Source organism: Falco cherrug, chromosome 1 (assembly GCF_023634085.1).
Source record: "Falco cherrug isolate bFalChe1 chromosome 1, bFalChe1.pri, whole genome shotgun sequence".
In the NCBI taxonomy this organism is placed as follows: Eukaryota; Metazoa; Chordata; class Aves; order Falconiformes; family Falconidae; genus Falco; species Falco cherrug.
The window spans coordinates 95,210,835-95,238,263 of NC_073697.1; the positions used below are offsets into that span (position 1 = coordinate 95,210,835).

Genomic DNA, 27,429 nt, shown 5'->3' on the forward strand with positions numbered 1-27,429 from the left:
CAAACCCGGGGTCATTGCATCCTTCAGCCCCATGCCAGACCCTTACAGGGAACCGAGCAACCTCCTGGGCCAGCTTGGCACAAGTGGGTTAATTAAGGCTAAATATGGCCCCACAGGTCACCGATGGTGAAGACCACAGTCCACAGGTGGCAGCGATCCACAGATCTGAGGCATACAAGTAACCCAAAGCAATGAAAGTCCTGGCCATCCTCTGCTGCCCCGATCCCAGCGGCTGCCCCTGGGAGCCCACCCGGCAGCACCCTGCCCGCAGCACCCATCCACCCAGCCCCATGACACACCAGGACGGGACCAGTGTGGCATGGCATGGCACACTGCTCAGTGGCACAGGACATCCCCCCCACGCAGCACAGGAGCCCACGGGGCTCTCCCAGCTCCAACACCCTCCAGTTAAACCAGGGCTGGGAGCCCTCCCGACTGCAGATGCCTTTGGTCTGGCCGATGCCTCTGCCACCTTTAAATTCACAGAAGGTGCCAAGAGATTCCTTTTTTCCCCTCCCCCTTAATTCCCAGCTCCCTGTCATCATCCAGACAAAGATCCATCCCAAGGCAGCTGAGCAGCAGTGCACAGTCAATTTTATTTAAGCAGCACATTGACATTTCCTCCAGCAGCTCCTTCACAAACTAAACACTGTTATGATGCTGTCACAAGGATTTACTCCCGTTGATTAATTGTGGGAAAGACAATGGGAGGGGGGGGGGTGAGAATCACTTCTAGATTTCTATGACTTACCCGTGGCTGCTGGAGCTGGGGGTCTCCGGCCAGGCAATGTCCAAGCGCACCCCAAGCCTACTCGATGCTATGAAATGCAGCGATGGCAATGCTGGCAATGCCATCGCTCCTCTCGCCGCTGCAGAGCTGCTCCGAAGGCTGCTTAGCAACAGATTGCTGCACCGCTCCAGCACACCGATCCGGGATTCATGGCCAGAGCCACCAGGATGACCCAGCCCCACCAGGGATGCTAGCGCAGGGACCCCCCACAACTACCCCACAACAGCGGCAACAGCTGAAGGAAGTTTAGCGATGTGAAAAGGCTGGGAAGTACCTGCCAGCTGGCTGACACACAGCGTGCTCGGAGGCAGCAGGTCCTGCTCAGTGCTGGGGGTGGTTTCCCAAAGGCAGCGACAGTCCCCACAAGATGCCCCAGCAGCGGTCAAGGACCACAGCATCGCACTGCAGGAGCGATAGCTGGGGGTGGGCACGTGCCCCATCCCCAGAACACAACCCTGGGTGGAGGATGCTCAGGGCTGCCAACCTGCCCTCCTTAGGGGTAGCAGGGATGCTCAGCCAGGGTCAGAGGAGCCACAGAGAGCCAGGCACCCTACAACAGATCTATGCGGAGGGGGTCCCCCTCAGCACCACAGCCTGACCCTCCCCAACAGCCACAGAGAGCCCAGGCACCAGCAGAGAGGAGCATGCAGCCACCCAGCTCAGCATCTGCACCACCCAGAGAGATGCTGGGCTCCCAGCTTCCCCAGTTGCTACGTGCAGCTCCTTCCTCTCCTCATACACCCCCACTAAGCATCTGGTCCCACACAGCCAGACCTGCCCCCCACCACTGAGGCACTGGACCAAAACAGGAGAGCCTATACCCACCTCCGGGTGCTGGAGGAGAGCGATGCTGCTCAGACCCATGCAGGTACAGACAGGGATGGAGGCAGGGCATCTTCTGGCATGTGAATGTTATAAACCATCAGGTCATTAGCCCCAGCCACTCCCCAGTCTCCGGCTTAATGAGGATGGGGAAATTAATCAGGCTGGCCTTGGGGGCACTGCCTTGGGGAGCAGAGCACAGCCCTTGAGTGCTCTGGGACCACCTGGAACGATTTATCACCAGTTATCAGTAACTGGCAATGACTGCAGTGACATCGTCACCTGTCTGCAGGCAGGAGGAGGGCACTGGGCCGGGGGCCACCAGTGGCACAGAGGTTCACTGCTGCCGGCACAGCCCCGGGTACCTGCAGCAGACACAGGGGACCATCTCGTTCTCAGGTCCCAAAGAAAAGTCCCTCAAAACTTAAGCACAAAAAGAGACTCTGGAGCTGCAAGTCCCCTCACCCTTTCTCAGCAGTTTTTCTTCCCTTGCCCCTTCCAAAATCAGGGAACACTTAATATCGGCACCCACCCACCCATGGAGGTGCAGCGGAGTCCCGTAATGGGCTTCTGGGTTCTACCCTCACCACAAAGGGTGCTCCACACAAAAAATATGTGCTTTTGCCCCCATTCAGCATGCTTTTTGTCTCTCCTCAGGAGCCAGGGCAGTGCAAAAGGAAGACTGCAAAGGAGGAGAAAGCAAATCAGCAAGCTGGAGACAGTGCCAAGCAAGGATTTGCACCCAGATGGGTTGCTCCTAACAGGACTGGTGGGGCCGATGCAGGAGGTCTTAGCTGGAAGCCCATCCCACAGGCCACACACACAGGTGATGCCAAACAGCCCCCACTGCATCGCCTGGATACAGCACAGCTCTGCCGGGGGCGGCTGGCGCTCGCCCAGTGGCAGGGCTGCTGCGGACAAGCATCGCCCACCCAACGCTACTTTCCTGGGGGATGCCAGAGCAACCCCCAACTTAGCATGTGGGGCTCAGACCCACGGCTCCACGTACCCCAGGCTGATCCCCATGGAAGAGCTGAACACAGATCCCCTGAGTCAGTCCCTACAGCAAAAGCAAGCAGCTCGCTAAAACCCTACCAGATGAATGATGCATCATCAAATAAAGCCCAGTATCACAACATTAACAATATTTATTTTCAGGCTAAGCTGCAGCCTGGGCTTTTGATACCAGTAATTAAAGCAAATGGTTCATCTGTTATCATCTTTGCATCCCTGGAGCCAACTGTCCGTGTTTTGAAGCCCTGTATTATCTTTTTTTTATTATTATTATTATTATTGCAGCCTCCCGGGAAGCGGGGATCAGACCGATCCGCACACACTTTTTAGATCCCAGGAGCGGTGTAGCATGGACCAAGCCCAAAGCAGAGCCACGTCCAGGGCAGCCACCTCGCTCCGAGCTTTACAGCGGCGAAACGAAGAAGTGTTAATTGCTCAGAGACAAATTGCCGCTCCAGTTTATATCTGAAACCAGAATTAACGGAAAGACACCAGCAAAAAAGATAATCAGGTCCCTGCTCTGAGACAACCTGTCCTGGGAGCAGCGGTGTGAGGCAGCCTCAGCCTATTTACCGAGGCGGCTGGGTTTGCCTCCAGGAGGTTTTGGGCCATGAGTCCAAATGGCTTTTCATGCCTTTTGCAACACTTTTGTCTGTGTTGGGAAAGGAGCAGAGAAGGCACTTGCCAAGGCCCTTGAGCCAGCCCTGAGCGGGGCAGCGATGCCCTCTCGCAGCCCTAACGGGGAGCAGAGGACCCGGAGCCCCCCCGCAGCGCATCCTCGGGGCCAGGATGCTCTCTGCATCCCACCGCTGCTCCTGCCCAGGGAAGGGGCTCGGCTCCTGCTGCCGCCGCAGCTCCCGCTCTTCCCGCTCCGGGACCAGGGACAAAAGCCCATTTCGGGGGCTTCAAACCATCCCCCAAATGCCCCAACGTGCTCCAAAGTTGCCCGCCCCCGGCAAAGTCCAAAAGCACCCCCCAGCGCGACCCCCCGCCTGCAGCGGCGCGCCGGAGGGGGCTGCCAGCTGCGGCCGCTGCCCACGGGAGGGGCGGCCGCGGGGGGGGCACCCACCGCCCGCACAGCCCCGGGGCGCCGCCAGCAACTTTCCCCGGCCGGCGAGCGGGGAAGCCGAGCACCCCCGGTCCCGCAGCCCGAGGACCCCCCAGGGCCGCCCCCCGCCCGGGGCAGAGGAGCAGCCAGCCCCCCGCCCCGCTCCCACGCGTGGCTCCAGCGCCGGGGGGGCCCCGCCAGCCCCTTACCTGGGCCGGGGTCCCGCCGGGCCGGGAGCCGCTGGGCGCTCCCCCCCGCACAGGGCTGGGCGCAGCGCGGCTCCGGCGGCAGCACTGCGGAGCGGGGAGGGGGGGGAGGGGAGGGGAGGGGGCAGGGCCGGCCCCGCGGCACCGCCCGCCCCGGGGAGCCGCCCCCGCCCCGCGCCCGGCCCCTTCGCAAAGCGCGGCGGTCCCCGGCCCCCCAGCCCCCTGCTGGGGGGAGCGGCAGCGGCACCCCCTCGCTGCCCATCCCCTCCTCTTATCCCATCCCCATCCCTCCCCTCTCCCTTCTTCCTCCACCCCAGCTCCCTCTCATCCCCATCTCCATCCCCATCCCAATCCCTCTCCCACCCCCAACCCAATCCCTTCTCCCACCACATCCCCATCCCCATCTCCCTTTCCATCCCCTCTACCATCTCCCATCCCCATCCCCTCTCCCATCCCCATCTCCATCTCCATCCCAATATCCAGCCCTTCTCCAATCCCCATGTCCAGCCCCTCTCCCATCTCCATCCTCATCTCCATCCCATGCCATCCCCATCCCCTCTCTCATCTCCATCCCCATAACCATCCCCTCTCCCATCCCCATGTCCAGCCCCTCTCTCCTCTCCCATCCCCATCTCCATCCCCCCTCCCATCCCATCTCCATCCCCTTTCCCATCTCTTATCCCCATTTCCATCCCCTCTCCCATCCACCCCATCCCTCCCCACCGCTGGGGGACACAGCACTTTTTGCCCGCCCCCCCCATACACACATTCTCTGACACTGGCCTTTGGGCATCTCCCCGTGCCCTGGCCGCAGCACCCCAGCTGCCTGTACCGACATCTCCCCACTCACATGTGGGGGCCCAAAGTGGGGCAGACTCTTCCCTCACACAGCACCTGCAGCATCACCCAAAAGCTGTAGGAGCTGCCTGCCCACCCAGGCTCCCCTGACTGGGGTTTTGGCCCCCGCACTCAGGTTTAAGCGGCACAGGGGATCCCACACTCCTTGCCCAGATTAACCCTAAAGACCCACCACAGCCCCACAGAGAAGCGGGGAACTCGCTGCCTCTGGCCAGGCTCTGCGGTGACTTCAGCACTGCTTGGACCTTCAGGAGAGCACTGATCCTACCTGCTGGAACAGTTACTGCAGGGAACAGGGGTAATCTCTGATGGAACAGGTGATTTATTGCACAGAAGGAACTCTGTTCCTGAGCTGAAGCACCCGTGGCTTCATAAGCTGCAAGGGGCAACAGCCTGAACCCACCCCCCAGCACCATGCTGCACCTCCCAGCCCGAGAGCCCTGACCTCCTTCCCCCTGCAGCAGGGACCGCATGGAGGTGGGGGGGGCTCAGCTCACAGCCAGGAGATAGAGCTGGGCTGGGACGGAGCCCAGCTTGCAAATGTGCTTTTGTACCCAGGTCATCAGCTCCAGCAGCCTCTTTTTATCCGCTCTTGATATTCCAGTGGGGAACCATAGCACCTTTGGGCTTTTGTGACTTTCCAGAAGTTCTCCTGCCAGTTGCTCCTGCATCATCTCTCACCAGGCAAAGCGAGGTGGATGGATCATCTGCCAGCAGGAGGGGATGGAAATCAGAGCTGGCCTGACACTTTGGCATCAGCAGCCAAAGAGGGAAAATTAATAAAAAAACTTGATAAAAGGATGCTGTGAGATGAAGCTGAGGGGGGTGAGACATGGCTCTGGGCTGCCCCTGCAAGCAGGAGGCTCACAGGGCTTTGAGCTACGCTAAGCCACGGCCAAGGATGCCATGCCTGAGTCGGGGCGGGGGGGGGAGGAAAGTTTCTCATTCCTATAGCTGGATGTCACTTGTATAAAAGATTTTTAACCAGTTGCAAGTAAGCTTTTCATGAAAATCCATATTTTTTTTTTAAGAAATCCCTGAAGAGACAGAAATCCTTGAAGGATGGAGCACGTTCCTGCCTTCAGCAAGGAATGTTTTCTACCACTCAAGGTTGAATGTTGATTGGCATTCATCTAGATGCTTGATGGACACCTTCTTCTCTTTCAGACTCAACTATGTATTTTTATTTAGCGAAAGTATCTCTCACTTATGCAAAGTAGTTGGAGAGATGAGCACAGTACTTTCAAGCTGATATGTCTTGTCACCTTCCTTGGAGAGTCTCAAAAAGAAGCAGAAATTTGAAAATCAGATCTAAAACTCGCTTTCCAGAAAGGAAAAAAAGCAACACCTGCACTTCTCTGTTCTGAATACCCAGCACTTTCACTCCCCTTTCTAAGCCCATTTTCTAAAATAAAAGAGACAGTCGGATTTTTGTGGAATTATAAATACATTTTGGCAGTCTGGCATCTCTGCTGCAGCAGATCAAAGCATGGAAGTTTTATTTATTTATTTCCTCGCAGGTTTATTTTTATGATCGCCAGACCTCTAATTCTCAAGAATTTGTTATATTTCCCCTTGTGATCTGACTCAGCACGCAGCAAAACGCCTGGTTCAGCCCCAGAGCCATCCTGCCTGGAGGCTGGGATGGAGCCTGTCTGCAGCGCTCGACCGCAGCACTGTGCCCCGGCAGCCCCTGCCCGCACGCTCAAGTTCAAGTGCAGAGGCAAAAATCCTGGAGGTTATTAGGGCAGCGCAGTGGTTCCCTGCTGGAGGCGGCAGAAGCCCAGGCTGGATGCCCCCAGCGCACTGCTGTATCAAGCAAGCCTCCACCCTGCGGTACCTATGGTCTTGGCTTTATTACTATCGGCAATCCCACTGATTTCAATGGGAATAATTGAGGAATAAAACCAAATTCATGGCTACAGACAGCCCCAGGCATCGAATCAGCACCAGAACTAGACATGGAGATGTCAGATCTGGGCTGTGCTTCACCTCCAGCCATCTCCCATCCTTGGCTGCAGCTGGTGCCAGGGATGGAGCTGGAGCTGGAGCCCAAGATGGAGCTGGAGAGGGATCCGGGGATGGAGCTGGAGCACTTTCCTCCAGGGCAGTGTGGCTGATGGCAGGACACAGCAAACATGGCTGCACCAGCAAATTAAAGCATCAAAAGCACAGCACGTGCCATACTGCTGACTCAGCTATTGCCACCCTTGCACTGCTGCTCAGCTGCTCCAGGAGAAAACCTCTCTCCTTCTTTTATAGCCCAATTAGTCACATCTAATTGAAGTGCTGGACAGGAGATAGGGAGTGATGAGCCAGCGCCAGGCCAGGATTATCCCTCTGATGTCTGCAGAGTTGGGCAGTCCAATGGAAAAAAAAGAATATGAGCTTTTTTTAAACATTTTTTCTTCAATATTTTTAATTAGCATTAAAAGTGTTTTAGTGGAAATCTATAAACTCTCAGAGCTCGAGCACACAACAGCTCTGAATAACAGCTGCCGTCGCTGACTCCGATACAGGGGAAAATAAACCAGGCTCACATCGAGCCCTCCCCTCACAGCCACAGCACGGCTGCAGGAGTTAAATTAGCAAGATTGATGGCAGCTCGGGCACCCAAGAGAGCATTTTTTTTTGCTTCTGTAAATCACTAAAAGCTGAGCTGCTCTCCCCACAAGCTGCCTGGCCACAGATCCCGATGGATGCTCCTAGGAGCTCCCCAGGACGTGACAGCAAGAAGTGCACACCAGCTGCATCGTAACTCACCGCCGACTGCCTCAGCCCGTGCTCTCCACCGCACTCAGCCCGAGTGGTTTGGTGCTGATTTAATTGTTTGACATGCGAGAGAGATGGGAAAGGACCCACCACCCGACACCCAAAATCCATAACCAGCTGCCCAGTGCCGCTCCTTGCTGGTAAATGATGTTTTGGAGAAAGAGCTGGAGGAGAAAAGAGGGAGAAGAGGATGGAGAAGGGGGTGATGGGCACCAGCCCGAGCTCTCCAAGCTGTAGGACAGACCCTGGCAGCTGAAACCAGGGAGTTTGTGCCCAGCACTTTGGGGAGCAGAGAGTTTGCACCTACTTTTTCAAGAAGAGAAAACACCAAGCCAAGATTCAGGCCAGAGCAGAAGAAAACCATGCCTCGGTCCCTCCCCAGGGACCTACATGGGACGCAGCCAGATCCACGCTATTTGATTTATACCTTATCCCCCTCCAGCCCACCCTCCTGCCAGCTCAGAAAATAACAAGCAAAACACAAGCCAGAGGAGACATCATCAATTAATCCCCTTGATTAAAGTGCAATAATAATAGTAATAATAATAGAAAACAAACCAAAACCCAAACGTTATAAAGGAAAGGAAAGCAAGTTTTCCCCCTTGTCGCTTGGTTCGCGTGACAGGGGGTCACAGGGAACCCAGCTGCTCCAGGAGCTGGTGATGGGATTTGTTCTTCTGCAGAAGCAGTGGCTGGAGAAATAAAGGAAGAAAAGCATCTTGTGAGGATGCTGGGACAGTTTTAACCAACATCTGTGCCTCTCCATAGCATGTCAGCCCTCGCCAGCCCTGTCCCTGCCAGGAAAGCGTCTGTACTGAGGGGACTTCAGCATTCCACTCATTCCAGGTGCCGGCAACCCTGGGAGAAAATCCCCCTCCCCAGCCCACTTACCACCTCACCCCAGAGCCATCAGGTCCTGAGGAAACCCACAGGGACCCCAAATCCCTCGCCAACACCCCCATCTCCCCTTCCCTCAGCCCCCACAGTGGCACGGGCAGGACCCAGACCCCCAGCTAAGCCCGGGGGCTTAGCCCACGGTCCCAGCAGTGATGCTCAGCCCCAAGCTCAGCAGGCCCAGCTCAACCATGGAGGCAGCTCATTACACTCCTTTAATAAGATATGTGCTAGTTTTACATTCATTTTTCAATTCTGATAACGTTCTGTCCTATAAAACTGCACTATTATCCTTGGCGAGGTGAGGGGAAGAATATATTTCCTAAAAGACTGCCTGCATTAATTTTTCAGTAAGTGCCATAAAAGATTTAATCTCCAGCTCCTCTTTTGTTAATGGGATTAGTATAACTTATTTACTGATTTAATTAATTGGCGTGCCTTCTACTCAGCTGAGTACAGCATTTCAGAAACTTACTCTTTTTGGCTGAGGATAGCTGTGCTTCATTTCATTTTAGAGACTGCAAAGAACACATACCTGTAGGCTTTGAATGATTTATATTATTTCTGATAGGGTGCATTAAAAAGAGGGGAGGAAGGAGCTTTATCTCACCTTCCACCCATGAATGCTGAGCATCGGCTCTACCACACCATTACCAATATATATTCAGTAACAACAGTTGTCACTGTTGCTAACACCCTCCGGCACCGGGATGGACACGGTCCATCCCACAGCGGTTGGAGGGACCTGCTTGCATCCCACCGGCTGCATCCCTGCATGCCCGGCTATGCTGCACCCTCACCCAACAAGGGGATTTATTCATTTACCCACCTCTCATCCCCTCTAACACCCAGGGCAATGGTGCTTGGGAGCACGGGGTGCCTGTGGAAGGGTCCCAAGCTGTAGCCCTGGGGCTGTGGGACCAGCACGCCCCTACACCTCTCCCATCGCTTTATATAGGTCACCCTGTGCTCGGCGGCACGGCAGCCACACTTGCAGCGGGGGAGGTTGGACTTCACACTCTTGCTCTCCGAGCTGCTTTTCTAGGTCACCAACCCACAGCGGTGTATTAAAATAGAGTCTCTCCACTTCCCATTTCCCACGGCCGTAGGCTGAGATGCCTGTGCTGTCGCAGCTGCCAGCCAAAGGGGAAGGGGTGCAAGAGGGTGGCTGCAAACCCAGGGGCTGTGCGCACCCCATACTTGCTCCTCCAGGCACCTGCAGCGATGCACGGTGTGGGCTGGGGGAGGCAATGCTGCACCCCCAGAATAAGCAATTCCAAGGGATTTAGGGGATGCAGCAAGATGTGCCCATGCATGGGGACACCGCCAAGGTGGGTCAGGGAGCAGGCCCAGCACCTGTCCCTGGGAGTGATGCTGTCCCCACCCTTGGCTCCCCATGGCACTGGGTCTCACCTCCGAGCCCCAGCCGGTGATGGAGGATAACCGCCCCATGCCAGGCTTTATATAAAGACATAAGGGATATCAGCCCCCAGCTCAGCCTGGGAGGTGCAGCCTCCAGCAGCAATTTTTGTTCAATCTGCAATAATTAACTCACAGCAAATAGCGACGTCCAGGCAGGCAGCCACATGCCAGCCGCACAGAGAAACCTGGAAACACTCCGTGGTGGAGAGGTAGGCTGCTCCACTTTGAAGCAGAGAAGCAGCACCCTGCTCTTATCTTGCTCCCCAGCAGCTTCCAAATGGAAATTTTACACTGGGAAAGAAAAGCCCAACCTGGCAGCAAGCAGCAGCATGCAGGTGTCTGCTCATTCCCCAGCCTGACTCCAAGAATATCTTCCCATTCTGCCAAAACACGTGGGCAGATTTCAGCTGATGGCTCCCCCATCACTCCCCAGCCAGAGGATCGCACGCAGACCAGCAGGATGGAGGCAGAAAGGCTGCTGGGGCGGTGGGGATGGCAGCGCTGGGTCACCGCAGCACTGAGACACCGCAGGCACCACGGCTGTCCTCGAGCCAGACCAATGGAATAAATAATATTTGGTCTTTTCAAGTAGTGGTGGTCATGACTGCTGGTCATTAACCTGCCCAAGAGCTCCCTGGCAGGGCACATGGGGTCTTGCTCTTTTGGGTTCATTTGTTATTATTTCTCTTCTCTTTGATTTTTAGAGGGCTCCTTTTCCTGCACCCTGGATATGCTGCCCTGCCCCTTGTTTCAAGATGTCAACCCAGGCAGAATCAGAATATTCCCTCTTATGAGAAAGGAAAACAACATTTACAATGCCCAAGGAGCCTTGCGGAGGCATTCCTATAGTGCTGCAGGACCGAGCATCATCCTCTGCCCCACCAGACCCACCATGCCCGAGGGCTGAGGTCCCTTCCCAGTGCTGGCACTGGCGCTGTGGCTGTGCAGGGCTATAGGGCAGCAGGTTTGGTGGGGACCCATCTCCATGCCATATGTGCTCCCTTTTCCATATGAATCCACAGCAAAAGCCTCGACAAGTCTGAACGCCCCCAAAGCTCTATTCTTCACATGGCAATCGAGAGGTTAAATCAGCACGTGTTACACTCACACGGGGACGGAGCAAGAGGGGACCTTTTCCAGCAAGTGCAGCTTGTTTAACAAGCTTCGAAATCAATACTGTCGTCAAGTCCTATCCAAACGACAGCCTGAGCGAGATGCCGCTGCAAAGGGATTTGGCTGTCAAGTCTTCCCAGCACGGAGCGATTTGCTGGGGCCGATCCCAGGAGCAAATCCCAGTCCGACAGGGAGCCCCAGGGGCTGTGGTTTGGGTCCCTGGGGAGCACCAGCTCAGCATCCCCTCTCACCCATGGGACACGCTCAGCCCAAAGCCACCAGCAACCATCTTATACAAAGGGCTGTTTTCCAGCCTGTTTTATTTCCCAGCAAAGTCTGCAAGATATTGATCGCTACTCGGGCCGCTGCCTGGAGGTAATGATTTGCTTTGAAAAATTAAAGCAGCAGCAGCTGAGTTTCTCATGTGACATGGAGAAGGGGTTGCAAATGGAAAGGTTGCTTGGCTGGTAGCACGAGGCTTTAACTCGGCAAACTGGCTGGTTGGAGCTCCCAGGACACACGGCCGGTGTATTTACAGCTGCTCCCGCTACCAGCGTGCCCTGCTTTGCGAAGAACCCCAGCATCCATCCCTCATCCCATGCCCAAGCCAGGCAGCAAGCTGTGCTAAAAGCAGCCTGCTGAGATGCTCCGCTCGCGCAGCGAGGACAAGCAGCTCCTTGCAGGCGGCTGCAGAGTGAGCTGGAGCCTCTGCAAATCTCCCAGCACCTGGCAAGGGTTAAACCTGGAGTATCACTGCATGAATATTCTCACCAACACCTGCATCTCATCCGAAGGGAAGGGAGAGGAGAGTTTTTGAGATCTGCCAGAACTAGTTGCTTTGATCTTTAGTGCTGTGGAATCTTACTGCTGCTGCTTAAAGGAAAAACAACCTCTGAGGGCTTTGATATTCTCGAATACACAGGCACTCAGAGAAAACAGCAGGTTGAGAAACAATGCCTAGTACTTAACGTGTTTTCATGCTCAATTCTGTTAACCTGGACAAAGAAAGTCCTAATGAAAAACACTGGGTTCAACCTGAGCCTCCCCCGCAGGAAGGTACTCGCATGATTCCTCTTCCAGGAGAAATGCGCAGAAGGTCAGAGAAAGTCACCCAGATCAGACCAATAAATACAAGTTACCCATCACTGGGCAAACTGCCATCGGTTAGTTGAGATCTATAGCTCTGAGGTTTCCTACCGAAGAGAAAATGCCGGACTCATGACCCAAGAAAGGGGCGCAGTGTGGGAGCCACGTACTGAAATCTATTGCTGGGCATCCGCCGGCCGGGCAGACACACACGGCCAACATCCCTCCCAGCCACAACAGCAAGCGATTAATTTTTGCGTTGCTTCCCAAGAAACACCTCCCACATGGGGATTTCCAGGCTTTGCCCTGACTCTGGGCAGCATCTCCTCAGTCAAGTGGCTGCTCCTGCTATAATGCTGCAAACACGGATTTTCCCAGTGCCTCGGCAGCAGGGATGATTGCAGGCAAGAGGGTTAAGGCAGGACACAGACAGTCTGAGCTCAGCACTTGGTTTGACAGATCTCAGTGGATCTCGCTCCCCAAAAGATGCTCCAGCATGATGCCACCAGCGCTGGGCTGGCCATCAGCCACGGGGTCACGGGCAGCACCTTCCCACCGTGCACCCCAATGGAACCACAAATGCACCTTCCGACCCTGACCTGAATTTCCATGCAAAACCTGACTGCAATTCACAGTTCTTTCCCGGAGGATCAGATCTGGGTGTTTTGGTGAATTCGATCTTTGCTTCAGCAGATGCAGCCAAGGTCAGAGACGGATGCTCCTGTCCAACTATAGCATTGGGAAATTAAAAGATAGAATGAACACATTCTATTTGGACCAAGAAATAATGAAGGAAGTGCAAGTGACTTGGCGATAGCTACAGCCCATGCCCAGCCACAGGGATTTGGCTGGAGGCAGTACTTGGTCCTTGGAGCAGCCGGCAGTGCTGGGAGAAGGTACCCTGTTAGTGCCAGCTGACAGATCAGGAGTGACAGCGCAGAGCCCCACTGTTATCAACCTCCGCACATCCACAGAGGCCAGTGAAGATTCATGAGCCGGTGCTTCCAGGTAAGAAGCTGACCCATCTCTGCATCCTCGTGTGCGAAGTGGGAGATACGGCACAAAGGAAGAAATTCAGCCATGAGGAGCAGCTGCCTGGGGCTCAGCAGGCAGGGCTTCCAGCGAGACCTTCAGTGCCAACAGCACCAAAGGCTGGCACCAGTGAAAGGATGGCATGGATTAGCTTTGTTGCAAGAAAAACTACCTCCATTCTGGGTTTTTTTTCCTTACAGAAAGCCAGCTTTGAGCACAGCAAGGTACCACCCAGGCTTGCACGGAGCAGGACAGAGAAGGCATCACCACCGTTCGGGAATGCTGCTTGATGCAGCTGTGGGGCTGGCTGGCCCCGGTCCCCGTGCCCGGACCACCCCATCGCCACAGTCAGGAGGGATTTCTGAAGTGCCTTCCCACACTGCCACTGGAAAAGTGACAGTCAGGGCTGGCCTCTCACTAAATTAGTAGGGACAAACGTGGTGCATGTTGCAACATGCTCAATCATCTGCCCCAGCCTCCAGCAAAGCCCACCTGAAATATGGCTCGTCTGCACCTGCAGCCACAGCTCCCTCAGGTGCCGGCCAGTAGCTGCCTCTGACCATCCAAGCACCCTCACAGCTACTCATCTCAGAAACATTTGTAAAAATTATTTCTCTTCTAGAAACAGATTAAAGCGACCTGATTTCCAAGACTGCTCAGATGCACCTGCATCCGTTAAACAGACTCTGCTATTAGTTATTCCCTGAGCTCTCCATCCATACGGCTGTGGTCCACACGGCCACTGCTGGCCATGTCCCACTGCCCTTCAGCCCACTCCTCTCTGCTTGTCCCCACAGCCAGTCTGAAAACATTTGCAGAAGGAAGAGCGGGATTCCTGGTCATGGCTGGATGCGGCTGCCTTTTGCCTGTGATCATGGGAGCAAGAGCTGAGCAACTTCTGCCCTGCTTGGGGAGCAAAGGGAGTTGCACATCCTTAATCTGCCTTCAGCCAAAAGCAGTGGCTGGCTCTCTGCGGCCGTGCTGCAGCCCGGCATCCCAATGACATCTCAGGGACACCTCTACCACAGCTCCAACACGTGGCGGATGGTGCATCCTGATGGGTGGCCTAAATCTCTCTCCACATCCCCCTTTGGCTCCAGCCCATCCTGGCCGCGGGCAGGAGGTGACCCAGTTGGGAACACACACATCCCCCCAGAGCCTCAGGGCTTTGGCAAAAGCATCCCCAGTGCCAGGTCCTGCACCCATGCCTGGCTGCCTGCAAGGTCCTGGTCAGGGCTGGAAGGGTGACAGCCACCACCTCATCACAGCAGCATGTGCCCCTGCACCTCCAGCATGGTGCCAAGTCTGCATCCAGCCAGCATCCCTGGGGCAGACACCATGCCCGAACAGAACCAGCCTGTCCCAGAGCTGCCTCCTCTTAAGACAGCAGGAAAAAAAGACCTTAAAATAACCCAGAGTGAGCTTATCCCCCTGGACAACCCCGCCGCAGCCTGAGTCCGCAGGACCGAGCCTGAACTTCCACACAAAACCTGACTGTGTTTTGGAATTCAGAGGATCTGACCTGGGTGTTTTGCTGAGTTGAAGCTTTGCTTCGGCAGCGGTGCTTTTCCTTATCCTCTCCTGCGGGCTCAGCAGGGCCATGTGCCCTGGCAGCACCCTGCGTGGCTTCCCCTCGCCATGTCCCTGGACCCCGGGGTGGTACCAGGGACAGGCAGGACTGAGCAGCACATCTGGGCTGGGTGGCTGCTGCCAGCACCGCCGGATCAATAACAGCCAGCTGCATCGTTATGTGCCTTTGCAGAGAAATCAATTGGTTGTGCAGGACACCGACCAGCCTTGCACCGTGGGACAAAACACCTCCTGATTTATCCACCCCAACAGGTCAAGGAGTGAATCCAAGCCAGCAGAAGATGGTGCACGCCCAGAACTGGAAGTCAACCCCTTCTGCAAGTTCCTCCACTTTTTTTCTGGGTTCTTCTTGTCCTTTGGCTTCTGTGACTTCTGAACCCCCATACAAAATGTGCCAGGGAGCTTTCCCCACGTGAGAAATCCCGTCTTGCTGCCGGCTTAGGAGAAGGTGCTCCCCAGCCTGTTCTTGGGTGGGCATTCAGGCACAAGAAGCCCCTGGGGTCCCTCGTGCTGTTGGAGCGGGATGGGAGGCGCTGGGCAGGTCCCCGCTCCCACCAGGCAGCAGCTGCTTGGGCAGGGGAAAACCTTCCTGCTGGGAAAACAGGGAAGGAAAGGGAAAAAAAGAGGAGAGGAGGGGGAAAGGGGAAAGGGGAGAGGGAAGAGGGGAGGAGAGGGGAGGCGAGGCGAGGCGAGGCAAGGCAAGGGGAGAGAAGAGGAAAAGAAGAGGAAAAGGAAAAGGAAAAGGAAAAGGAAAAGGAAAAGGAAAAGGAAAAGGAAAAGGAAAAGGAAAAGGAAAAGGAAAAGGAAAAGGAAAAGGAAAAGGAAAAGGAAAAGAGGGGAAGGGGAAGGGGAAGGGGAAGGGGAAGGGGAAGGGGAAGGGGAAGGGGAAGGGGAAGGGAGAGAAAGGGAAAAGCAAAGTAAAAAGAAAAAAGAAGGAGGAGAGAAGGAAGGAAGAAGAAGGAGAGAAGGAAAAAAGAAGGAAGAAAGGAAATGGTGCATGTCTGTGGGCAAAGCACCGCTGCAGCAACCACAGCACCGTGTTTCTGTGTTAAGCTGGCCACAAGCAGGGGGGGTTGCACAGACCAGCAGTGGCATTTTGCGATGTGTGGCATTAATTAAACACGAACTTGTCTTCCCATCTCTGTGGAACGGGACCGAAAGGCAGGGGCTGGCGCTGATGACTTGCTGGCTGCTTGCAGCAACCTGCAAGGCAAGAGCTCGCCTTTCCCTTTCCTTGATTCTTGGAAAGAGCTCTATGATTTCAGCCTTAATATTTTTGGCAACAAAAAGTGACAAACAGCTGAAAAAGGAGGTCCTATCATAGGAAACACCAGGCAGCTTGAGCACAGAGCAACACGACCAGCCTCAACCACAAGAAAAATTGGGCTCTGAGTGTGTTTGGAGTCGGGCAGAAGTGGCGGCGGAGCGGGATGCCCGTGGCCGGGCGGGCGGCAGCGATGGCTCAGCCAGGATGGGAACCACCAAACCTGCAACCACAGATGGCTTTTTCACATTTTTGTACCCACCCACTTCCCCAGACATGGCTTTCTCTGAGCCTGCAGTGTCACAGAGACCCAAGAAATGCCCAAATCCCTTTCCAGGACCCCTGGTGCTGCAGGTAGCCTGAAAACAGCTTTTCTCCCTCTTCTCCCAGTGCCTGCCCCAGGAGGGAAGCGTGGGGCCAGGCTGCTGTAGCCTTTTCTTTTCCAGGGCTGTAAATCCTGACACAGAGCTTTTTTTCCCCCTGCTTTTTACTGTTTGGCAGCCATTCAGGTTGTATTTGTGTTTTGGCTGCCAGCAATGCAGCATTTACAAACCTGCCCTGGATTTATCTGCTGCAGAGTCGGTCACTAAATTAACAAATAAAAAAGTTTGGGTTGGTTTGGAAATGGCAATTTTATACCACCCGAGATGCACGCCGGCCCTCTCCCACCCACAGCCCGCTTCTCCTGCCTCAATTCATTCCTCTTTACAGCATCATTCTGCTTCAGTTTCCCCCCAAAATGGATTAAATGCACATTTTGCTTTTCCTTCCTCCCTCCCAGCAGGGAGCAATCCCTGCAGACCCCGTGCCACATTCCCAGGAACACTTCCTTACAGGTCAGAGCCCCCTCCAGCCCTCCTAATCTTGGGGTTCCCCTGGGAGACCACATGATACCACAGACTTCCCCCCCAACAGGCCATTTCTGTGGGGTCCTGAGTAGATTCTCTAGTGTCTAGTAAAGACTGAGCACCTACTCCAGCATCTCTCTGGCAGACACGTTTTTCCCCTGGCCTTGCTGTTTAAGCACACCAACTTGCAGGAACTTAATTATCTTTGAAACTTTTAATGCTTTATCAGGTGTCCCAATGGCTCACATCGTGCTGGAGGGTGGGGACATGGTGGCAGGGCAGTCACACAAACCTGTGTTTTTGGGGAAAGCAGGCTCAGGAAAGATGCTCTGCAGATGCCCTGTGCTGCCACTCGGGAGGGTTAAGCACAATGGTTCAATTAGCCAACTCCAGCCCTGAAACACCACAGGGAATCCCAGATGGACACACTTTGTCCATTTGCAGGTATCAGCTCATCCCTGCTTGGTTTGGCTTGCAGGAGCAAAGCCGGAGCTGGAGACTTTGCACCCAGCAAGGCCATGGCAAGCAGTGCCAGCTCACCCCACATCCCACCGTCCCGGCAGCACCCCACGGAGCCCCAGCAATGCTTTTCAGTGCCACCATGACCCAGCTCTCTCCCTGGAGCCCAGCTCATTGCCAGCACATTTTGGGTATCCTTCCCTAAGAGCATTCCCACCAACCTGTGTGCCGAGGAGCAGATAATGGTGATGCAAAGTCACCATTCACCTAATGCCAGTAAGCAGTGGATTTCAACCAAAAAAGGGGATTTTCTGGGCTCCCCAGGGTCTCATCATGAAGTCAAAGCCCAGCCCTGCACTCACCAAATTGGCACCCTAGAAAAATTCTTGCCCGCTTTGACAGTGAAGGAAGAAGATTTATACAGAGAAGATAAAAGCTCCTGTCTCCTTGCCACCAGCACATTCCTCTATAACACGGATGCATGTCGTGTGTCGGCCTTGGGATTAATGCCAGTTATTTAGATCACCTCCCCTCCTCCCAGGTTTTTCTCCATGGGATTCAATCCAATCGATCCCAGCTGATGCACACCATTTTTTTCTGTGGCTTCCTCACAGTAATGGATTTTTGGAGAAACGTCATCGCAGATGGGGTGAGATGGAGCCCACGTCACAGCGCAGTCCAGGTGCAGCAGGACCCTGTGGGGAAAGGCTTTAAGGTGCTGGTGCACATGGTCCCCATCCCTGGCAGTCCCCTGGACAGGGTAGCAGGACCACACCAGGACAAGTCCCCAGAGGACGTCTCTGAAGGATGCTCATCCAGCCTACTTAGCAAGTGGGAAGCCAAAAGCATGAAGACACCCGGGGCAGGTACTGCTATCAAGTGCCAAAGCCATTCCTGAGGGCTTTTCCCATGACAGGGATGCTCTGCTCCGCTCCTCAAACCAGCAGAACACAGGGATGGTTTTGGAGACATCGCTCCTTCCTCTAGACACAGAGGCTCTGCATCAGCATCACACCGCACTGATGGCTCCTGCTTCATGTCCTGCACTCACTGACCACATCCCAGTGGGATCCAGCACCACAGAAAGACCAAGAAGCGCTGCTGAACCAGAGATGGTCTTGGCACCATCCTGCAACATCCTCCAACAACCCCTGGAACACAGCCGTCCCCACTGCCGGCTGAGCCGAGCCAAGAGGTTAAACACAAACTCATTACCCGCCCAGATTCAATCTCTTCCAGTGATTTAGTGCAGTGCTATCAAAGCTGGCTTATAAAAGAAAGAGGTTTCCTTTCAAGAACTGTCAAAATGTCATTAAAACAGTGGCCAGTAACCCCCAAACCAGAGGGCTGCTCAGGCCCTTGGGGCAGAGCCTCCTGGAGCCATCGACACTGGGCATAGCTTTTGGCCAACCTGTGCCTATATTTGCATTTAAGAGGTTTAATTGTTCCATGAAAGAAACCAGCCAGCACTATTAAGCCTAATAGAGAGAAGATCAAGCTCAAATGCAAACAGTAAAGATGAAATTTAGGAGGGCTAAATGCTCTTCAATTCCTAAACGGCCAGGACAAATAGAACATCAATAACCCCCATCGAGCTGGCAAGAGGCAGGATTCTTGCAAGGAAAATTGGTGGCTCTGTTTTTCTGATAAGAGTTGATGGGGACAAGCCAGAGGAGATGGGGACTTTGCAGGGAAGATCAGGATTTTGGTGCATTAGCCTGCAGGATAGAGACCCAGCCAGATCCACTTCTTCTTAGCTAGAGGGACTGGCACAGACTGAGGCAACCAAAGACGAAGCAGCAAGACAAGCTAGAGAGCATGAAGGTGCTAGCAAAGCCTGAGCAGTGAAGGTCCAAGCAGACGATGGCTCTGCCTGTGCCCCAGAGCAGAATGATGTTAAGTATGTGACATCTCAGCTTCCCCAGCCCAGGAGACCAGAGACCTCCTGCATCTCCAGCTAATCTAATTCCTAAAGTCTCCTCTGAACTGCCAGCTCCTCGCTCTCTTTGCCTCGAGGGTTTACCTGTGAAGGCTCCCTCTGCACAGCCATGGCCCTGATGGCTGGAAGAAGAAAGTAGGTTTAATTCTGCCCCCATTGCTCAGCCAGGTCCTGATCTCTCAACACCAGCATCAACCCAAAGCCACCACTTTTTTTCCCTGGAGCTACTCCTCATTTACATCAGCATAATTGATATTCTGCCTCGTTAGGTTTTAATGCACAACTTTGAGAGCTTACTTAAAATTCATTGAAGCTTCCCTGCTCAAAAGGATTTAAGACCTACCCCTGCCCCCCCCCCCCAAAAAAAAAAAAAAAAAAGAAGTGTGTTTGTGGAATTCTGCAAAGCCCCGAAGACAGAAGGACCGAACGTCTCCATCTGCTCCGCAGTGCAGCGGGAGCAGGGCTGTAGTAAATCAAGACAAGGGTGATGCAGCGATCCCTCCCACAGATGGCTTCGGCAGCCACCGGTGCTCCTCTCCTGACAGCACAGGTGGTGGACCTGGAGTGGAAGAAACCCCTCCATGAGCTGGGAGAAATCCCTGTGCTTCTTCCCAGTGTCCCCCAAACAGGGAAAGCCACAGCTCCGGGCTGGCAGGGGTGGACACTGCCCTGATTACAGGCAGGGAGATGGTGCCTGGGAGGTGCAGGGGGACAAGCGGCCACTTGTCTGCTGGAGCATCCCTCGGGCAGGGCTTTGAAATTAAGCTGTCAGAGCAAGGACTGCTCCGCTGGGCAGGATGGACCTTCCCCATCACCCAGCTGATGACTAGAGCCAGCCAAGCCGCTGCGCGCCAAGCCGAGCTCAACAGGGTCCTGCACTGCCGGCACCGGGAATGGGACACGGCGGCAAGGACACACTTCTCATGCCACGATGGGGACCGGCCACCCAACACCCTCACCCAGCCGGGGCTGCTCAGAGGTGGGAGAGAGAGGAATAACCCCCAGTGCAGCAAAGCAGCTGGCTGTGGTTTCCTTCGGCACTATTGCTTTGAGGGTTTATCCTTTCGGATACCTCGTTGCAATAAAACCCTTCCCATCCTGCTCTCCATGGGACACATTGCAGGAGGGTGGTGAGATCCCCAAAGTGCTGATCCCCGACTCGCTGATCAATAGGGAAAAGGCACCCAGCGGGGCCGCACATCATCCGGTTAAAACACATGGTGGAACGAGAGATCCTGGGGATTTTCCTCTCTCTTTTCCCTAATTCCCACTGCATTCAAAATAATGTTCCAGGAAAGCTGCTAAATTTTCCACAATCAAGAAAGACAGGACAACAAGCAAGAGGGGAAAGCAAACAGGGTTCTTCTGCTGTTTGATTTTTCCCCCTTTCTTTTATTCCCGCCCCCCCCTCCTCTTTCTTTCCACTCCCCCCTTCTTTTTTCCAGCCTGTGCTACCACCCACCCTGCCCCCAGCACCTGGCAACGAGCAGCTCCCACAGGGACACCAAACACAACCAGTGTCGTTATACATTGCCTCATCAGCCTGAGGACAAGTACAAATGCTGGATAGAGTCAGCTCCTTTCAAAGGGGATGGGGTGGGGGACGGCTCTCCCTTGCCACTGGGCTGGGTCAGTGTGATTTTGGGGACACGCGTCGGGCACCGGTGCTTTGCAGACTAATGGGGCAGCCTGTCTCCAGCCCACGGGGAGCAGAAGTTGCATCTCCTGGTGACCAGGACACCTCTCATGCCCTCCAGCCATCAAATGGGGGCTTAAAGGTTGTAGCAGAGGTGGGTGAGAGGATGGAAAAAGAAATTTAGAGGATGTCAAAACCCTGAAGTACTGTTACGAACTATGCACCTTGCTTCCAGCCAAACCGCCCCGTGAGGCTGAAGCATTTCTTCCTCCTCAGCCTTCTTCCATCCTCAAAAGGAAAGAAAAATAAGAGGGGAACAAACCAAGTGCATATTTCAAAGCAAATCACTTTAAAAGCGCACTTAAAACTCTCGCAGCACAGTTTAAGAAATGTAACACGTCCTCTCAAAGGAGATGGGTTTTTTCCCCCCATAAAATGATCCACTAACAGCTTTCCAAATGCACCACATGAGAATAATCTAAAGGCATAAAAACTCTTGCCAGAGGCAGATTCTGTAGGATGCACTTGTCAACAGCTCTCCTGCTGTGCCCGCACCCCCGGGTACCCGTACCCTGCGCTGGGGAAACCGACCACGGCGGGGCCAGGGCTGGGGATGCGGCTGTGGGTGCCCCCCCAGCCTCTGGATTCGAGGTTGGCTTCTTGTGCCGTTCCCCCTTCCAGAATTTGCACAGCCATCGGCTTTCCAACGGGCCCAAAGGGAGCCCAAGGTCCAGCACCACGAGCCCCAGGGCTGCTCCCAGCAAACACAGCCACTGCAAAGCAACAGAGATCCAAAAAGCAGATTTAAACGGAGGAAAGCAAAAAGAGCATCAAGGAGCAGCACAGAGGCACCACTTGTGTTTTAAGACCAAGTTCAGGTAAAGACTGCTCGCCTTGCTCAGCTCTCTCAAGGCAGATAAAGCAGCAGAGAGGTACCCGCAGCCCTCCCGCAGCTGCCTGGAAGGATGCTGGTTTGGGCATCGGCTTTTCAAGTTGCATTTGGACACGTTCAGGCCTGACCTGGCAAAGTCTCGCACACACACACACACACACACACACACACTCTCTCCCTGTTCTAAAAAGGCTAAATCTGGAGCCACTGGTGAGCCCAGCCAGCTAGGAGAAAGAGTTTAACGGGAAGGAAAAAAAAAAATATCTGAGAATTGGACACTGCTTAGGGGCATTTCTTTAATTATTTAAAAAGCTGCAGAGAAAGAAATTCGTAAGAGCCTCGCTAAGAAGGCAAGCATAATCAGGCTTTAAAAGTTGATTATTTTTTTTTTTAATACAGTCTATAGGACTAGGTGGTTGCTAGCAGCTAAATTAGAAAGTGAGCAAAGCAACGAGAGCAAAGCAGCGCTCGGAAGAAATCCGTGGTCACCGCTGTCAAGCCCGATCAGGTTAGGTACGGAGAAAGCCAGGCAGGGGTGTCAGCCCCCTAATCAACAGCTGGGGTGGAAGTGCTGACAATAATGCAGCGAAATTGGGTTTATTTAGTGTGGAAGAAGAATAATGAGATGATGTATTCGTGCCATAGTATGATGAGGCATTTTGTATTGCAACACGAACTATAATAAACCAATAAATAGAGATCATTAATGCCAAGCTTTTTAAAAATCAGCAGGATCTGGAGCAATTGAATCAAAGAGGTTTGAAAGAGCTGGCCAAGGAGTTATTTCTAGATATGTTTTTTTTCATTTTTTATTTTCTTTTTAAGTCCTTTTTAAAAAGCTACTTTAAATTACAGTGGTGTTATTTGTCTCCTTGTATGTTAAAACAATCCATGACGTCTTCCAAATCGCTGGGCTGACATTGAAGCCGAGCAAAACAAAGGAAGACCTGAAACAGGACTCACTTAATGAAGAACTGAAATTTAATTAGTGCCAATCAGCACACACTTATGAAAAGCACATTTCATTAAAACCAACCTGAGCTTTTTCTGAGATTCCAAAATGAGTTTACCAACGCGACAGGGTGCTTGATTCAGCTGCGGGTGACATTTTGATAAAGAAGCTGGAACAATATAAAAATCAACACCAGAACCTGTTCAATCTCCACACAGCTGGTTAACACACGGCTGCCCAAATGTCAGGCGAAGGAAGCAATCGCCACTGACAGGGATGCTCTGACAAGCCATTAAATAACGAGGGCTAATGAACGCAGGGAAAGCAGCTTTGCAGCTAGGGTAATACCAAAGCTCAGGCTAAAAAATTCCTTCTGGCTCTAAAAGCCATTAATACAGAGGGGTGGGGAAAGGGGAAACATCTGGTGAAAACAGGGTAGGGGTTTCCCTCTCCTCCCACCCTATCTGGATGCACACGCACACTGCCGCGGCTTCAGACAAGGCTCCATCCTCAGCGCAATGACTGTGCCCGCTGACGGTTATTTTCCATGCTGTGTTTGTGCTTCAGCTTTTATTCCTCTCCTGGGAAATCAGTAGCAAGCTCTGCAACAGGCAACAATAAAAAAAAAAATAAAAAAAAAATTAAAAAAAAGCACTTATTAGGACAATCAGAAAAGGAAAGTGCTGGAAATTGGGCTGCGTGCCTCATCCAAAAGCCAAATGCAGGCGAGGCTTTGAGCGAGGACAGCACAGGAGGATGACAGGGATGCTGCCGATGCCACCCGGCGTGGGGAACAGGTTAAACTGCAGCAAGGCAGGAGGCTACCAACAGCCCAGGGGTTTGGAGGCTTTTTTGGTAGCTGCTAGGTGATGGCTGGACAGCCCAGGGGTTCCATATAAGCCCTGCACCGGGCACGGGGCACTTCTCGCCCTGCAGCAGCAGGAGCAGGGCAGGACGTGGCAGAGCAGCTGCTTTGGGTCCCAGCTGTATCGGTCCCAACCACAGAGGGCACAGGGCTTGCCAAGCCGCACCGGGGCCAGCTCGCCCTTCTTCTTTCACCTAAACTGCAGGTGCGAGGAAGCCTCCTCCTCGTGTGTGGAGGTTCCCCAGGGGGCACCAAGCTCTGGGCTTGGGGACTTCGCTCCTGGTGAAGCAACGACCATGGTCACTGCCCAGGGACGGACCCACCACAGCCCGAAGCGCTTGCTGCCCTCTATAGAAGACACCCTGGCTGAGGTTGCCCTCCATCATTGCTAATTACTACAGGGACCCCCCTGCACGTGCACATGCTCCTCTCCAACAACACCTCCAAAGGTAGGAGATGCCGAAGCCCAGAGCCACCACCCTGGCCAGCTGCCACCCCCGTCTCCTTGCAAAGTCCCTTTGACGCTTTACAGCCTTCACCAGCGGGGAAGCCACTGCTCTGCTCAGTGCAAGCAATGCATGAAACGCCGGCTGCCACCCTGTGTGGCAGAGGGGGAGGAGAGCGGTGGCTGCAGGGCTGCCCTGGGGACAACCAGCAAAACAGGGACAAAAGCACGGCCAGAGCCCCAAAGCTGGGGGGAGAAGCAGGAGAATCTCGCATCAGTCCCAAGGTAACAGCCACACAAGCCACGTGCAGGGGCTGCCAGAAGGACCCAGGTGGCTGGGGGTGGACAGAGAGGCAACTGTCTTGCCTGACTTATGGTGGCCGAAGGTGACAGGGAGGTTTGGGGGGTTGTGGGAGGAAGGATGGGGGCGGGGAGCTGCAGGGAGCAGCCAAGTGTTAGTGCAGAAGGGTGAGCACCCGGCTGAGCCCTGGCATCCATTTGAAATCTGGTGCCTTTACACCACCCGGGGAGCAGGTTTTCTCCCAAAGGCACCAGCACGTTTGGGCAACCAGCTCCTGCTCTGCGTTTGCCCCTGCAAGCCTGCGAGCAGCATTGCAGGGAGCAAAAAAAAAAGCAGGTCTGTGCTTCTGGGCATGTGGAGGCACCTTCCTCCCTCCCCAGACTCCGCTCCTCTGCAAAACCTTCACGCTCCTCTGCAAAACCTTCACATCCCTGATCAGGCACAGGCAGAGAAGCAAACACTCCTGCCGGTGCTGATGAGCCTTTTTCTCCCCAGCCCCGTGCGCTCCTTTACCTTTGGGCAGGGATAATAGGACAGCCTGAGCCAGGCGCCTGCTGCAAACGTTACCTCTTCGGAGAGGAGGACAGGGGGTGGCTGCCGTGCTGTGGCTCATCAGTGCTCTTGTCTGGTAGGAGCTGGGACAGGAAAAGGAATTAATCCTGAAAACTCAGCTGGTACCTTTGATTTTAGGGGGGGCAGCGGATGCTGCAGGACTGCACTGTGCAAGGAGCAGCAGGGACCCATCAGCACCCCCATGGTGATGCACCCCGTCCTCTCATCCCTCCTCAGGGCTACCTAGATGTCGATTCCTGGCCCAGAGACCTCTCACAAACCAGGGTTGATTTCTGCCCGGGATGTGCGAGCCTCAGGTTGTCAGTAACAATGAGCACATCTCCTCCCCTCCGTGCTCCCAAACCGCTATGGCCACAGCCAGCCTGCTCGCAAAGCCCAGACACTCTCATCGCACCTCCCTGGGGAGTTTTACACTCAGACATGGTCTTCTGGGTCATCTCCAGGCTGCAGCCATCAGTGGTCCTTCCCCGCTTCCCCCTCCTCGTCCTCCTCCTCTGGCAAAACCAGGAGAGAGGAACACAAAGGACACATGGCACATCAGGCACCTGGTCTGATGTTCAGAGACACTGAGGCACCAGAGCGAGGGCGTGAGAGGAATCTGGTGAGATGAGGCCTCCAGAGATGACTCAGACCTGAGGGAGGATGCTGAAGGATGCGCATTATGGGTCTCCATCCAGGCACTCTCACTGCAATGACCCATAAATACGCTGTTTATTCCATCACTGCTGTGTTTACGTGCTCTGCTTTCACCGGAGGGATGCTCCCAAGGAGACACTGAGCTGAATGCTGCAATACAGCGAGTCTAAGCAGAGGATGTGGCACTGAAGCAGAAAGCCACGTGAAACTGGCCAGCAACCATTTCCTTGAGGGGACGGAGAGGAAGCACATGGGATGTTGCCAGTGCTGGACCACCCTGCGAAGCAGAGGGTCTCAATTCCCAAAAGCAGGAGCATCCCTCCCATTAGCCCTCATCCTTCTGGATTTGAACCTGGTGGGACACAAGGCAGAGACCAGATGAGCCACATCTCCATCCACTGATCCCTTCTGGGAACTTCCAGTGCTTTCCAGTGACCTTTCCCACCCCCTTCTCTCCTGCCGGAGATTAATCATAGCCCCTGAATAACAAACTCGCACCACTCTCCTTCAGTGTAAATTATTCCAAGTTGTCTTCTATACATAAAGCTTCCTCCAGCTCACTGTATTAATCTATGCAATTAATTAGGCATTTGCCAATTAAATTTTAAGCATCATTTTAGTTTAGTTGAAGGAGGGGGGGCAAGATTTTCTGTTTGGGGGCAGGGAAGGACAATGGAAAAGTAAGTAAAGCCCTAATGATGGGAATGATTAAGGACAGCCTGACAAGCAGGCCCTTAGAAGACACGGATCTGCAGTCAGCCCCGATCACACCTCTCTCATCCCTAATGAAAAAATAATCATCATCACAGCATCATTGCAAAGTCAATAACTTTAATACAGTTGAGAATTACTTCCACTCGCTTCATCATCACATATCCCCACTGAGAGCAAGCGGAGCAAATTCTCCAGCTAGAGAAAAAGCATTTTGTCCTCGTCTTTCCTTCAGGGGAGGAACCTGACGTGGCTGCAGGAGACCGTAGCTACTCAGATGGTGAGCAATTGCTTTCCCAACCAGATGAGTTCATGGGTGACCGTGGCTGGTAAGAGCTTTTGTCACTGGGTGAAACATGTTCTGCTCGGCAAGGTACAAACCTGTGGGCTCTTCATGGACAAACCCAGCCCCAAGAGCCCCGTGGGAGCAGAGAAATCATCCCATTTCCCCATCACCCGTGGGTCCCAAGGATGCGGGGTGCCAGAGTGATGCCGTCTTCCCTTTTCTGTTCCTCATGAGCTGCTAAATCCATTCAAAGAAGCAACTGTCACAAACACCACGCAGGCATGCATGGGCCACTACCACAGTGGAAAACTGAACCAGCTAGGGAGGATAAAGCTGATTTGAAATCCAGACATGTAGCTAAAGACAACGCAGCAGCAGCCCCGGATCAAACCCACATCCCTCAGATTCACACTCCATCTCTCATCAAAAGCTCCCCAGGCTCTGCTAAAGGCAATTAATTAGATTCACCTTCCCAGAGAAGATCGGCACCTTTTGTTATTTTCAAAGAACAGGGAGGGTGTAAAAAAAAATAAATTAAATTAAAAATCACAAAGCAGCATTGCTTTCATCCACATTATTTTAAAAGGCAATTATGAAGGATAATCCTCTGAAAAATTACACAATGGATTTCCACTAAAGCTGTTCTCGGGTCCCCATCGGTCCAATGCCGTGGGGGAGGCATGTGTCCCTGCGGCTGCTGGTGGGGTGCTGGCCTCCCCTTCCCACCTGCCCAGCCCACGCTGTCACAGCTGCTGCTTAGATTTTCCCCTTTTCCTCCAATTTAGAATAGAATATTGGATAAAGCACCAATTAAAAAAAAATAATAAAACAAGCTGCGGTTTGTCTTGGGTTAAGCCAAGGTTTTCAAAGGACATTACCCCAGCCTGTTGGAAATCAGGAACAATGAAGCTCTGCGGCAGTCTCTATTCAACGCCTTTGAAAATCCCAGCTTTTCATCTGGGATTGAGCTGAAAG

General features: G+C 53.7%; 1 protein-coding gene across 5 annotated transcripts in view; it reads right to left on the reverse strand.

The window, feature by feature from the left end:
* RPH3A (rabphilin 3A) overlaps positions 1–3,994 on the reverse strand; it is a 36,147-nt gene extending 32,153 nt beyond the window's left edge. For 3 of the 5 annotated variants that reach the window (XM_055696462.1, XM_055696466.1, XM_055696435.1), the window contains exon 1: positions 752–3,825. The gene's annotated coding sequence lies outside the window, so the exon portion shown is untranslated. Of the gene's footprint in view, positions 1–751; positions 3,826–3,883 lie in introns of those variants that run through there. The other 2 variants (XM_055696445.1, XM_055696451.1) reach the window with 2 other exon arrangements.
* Between the last annotated feature and the right edge of the window lie 23,435 nt (positions 3,995–27,429).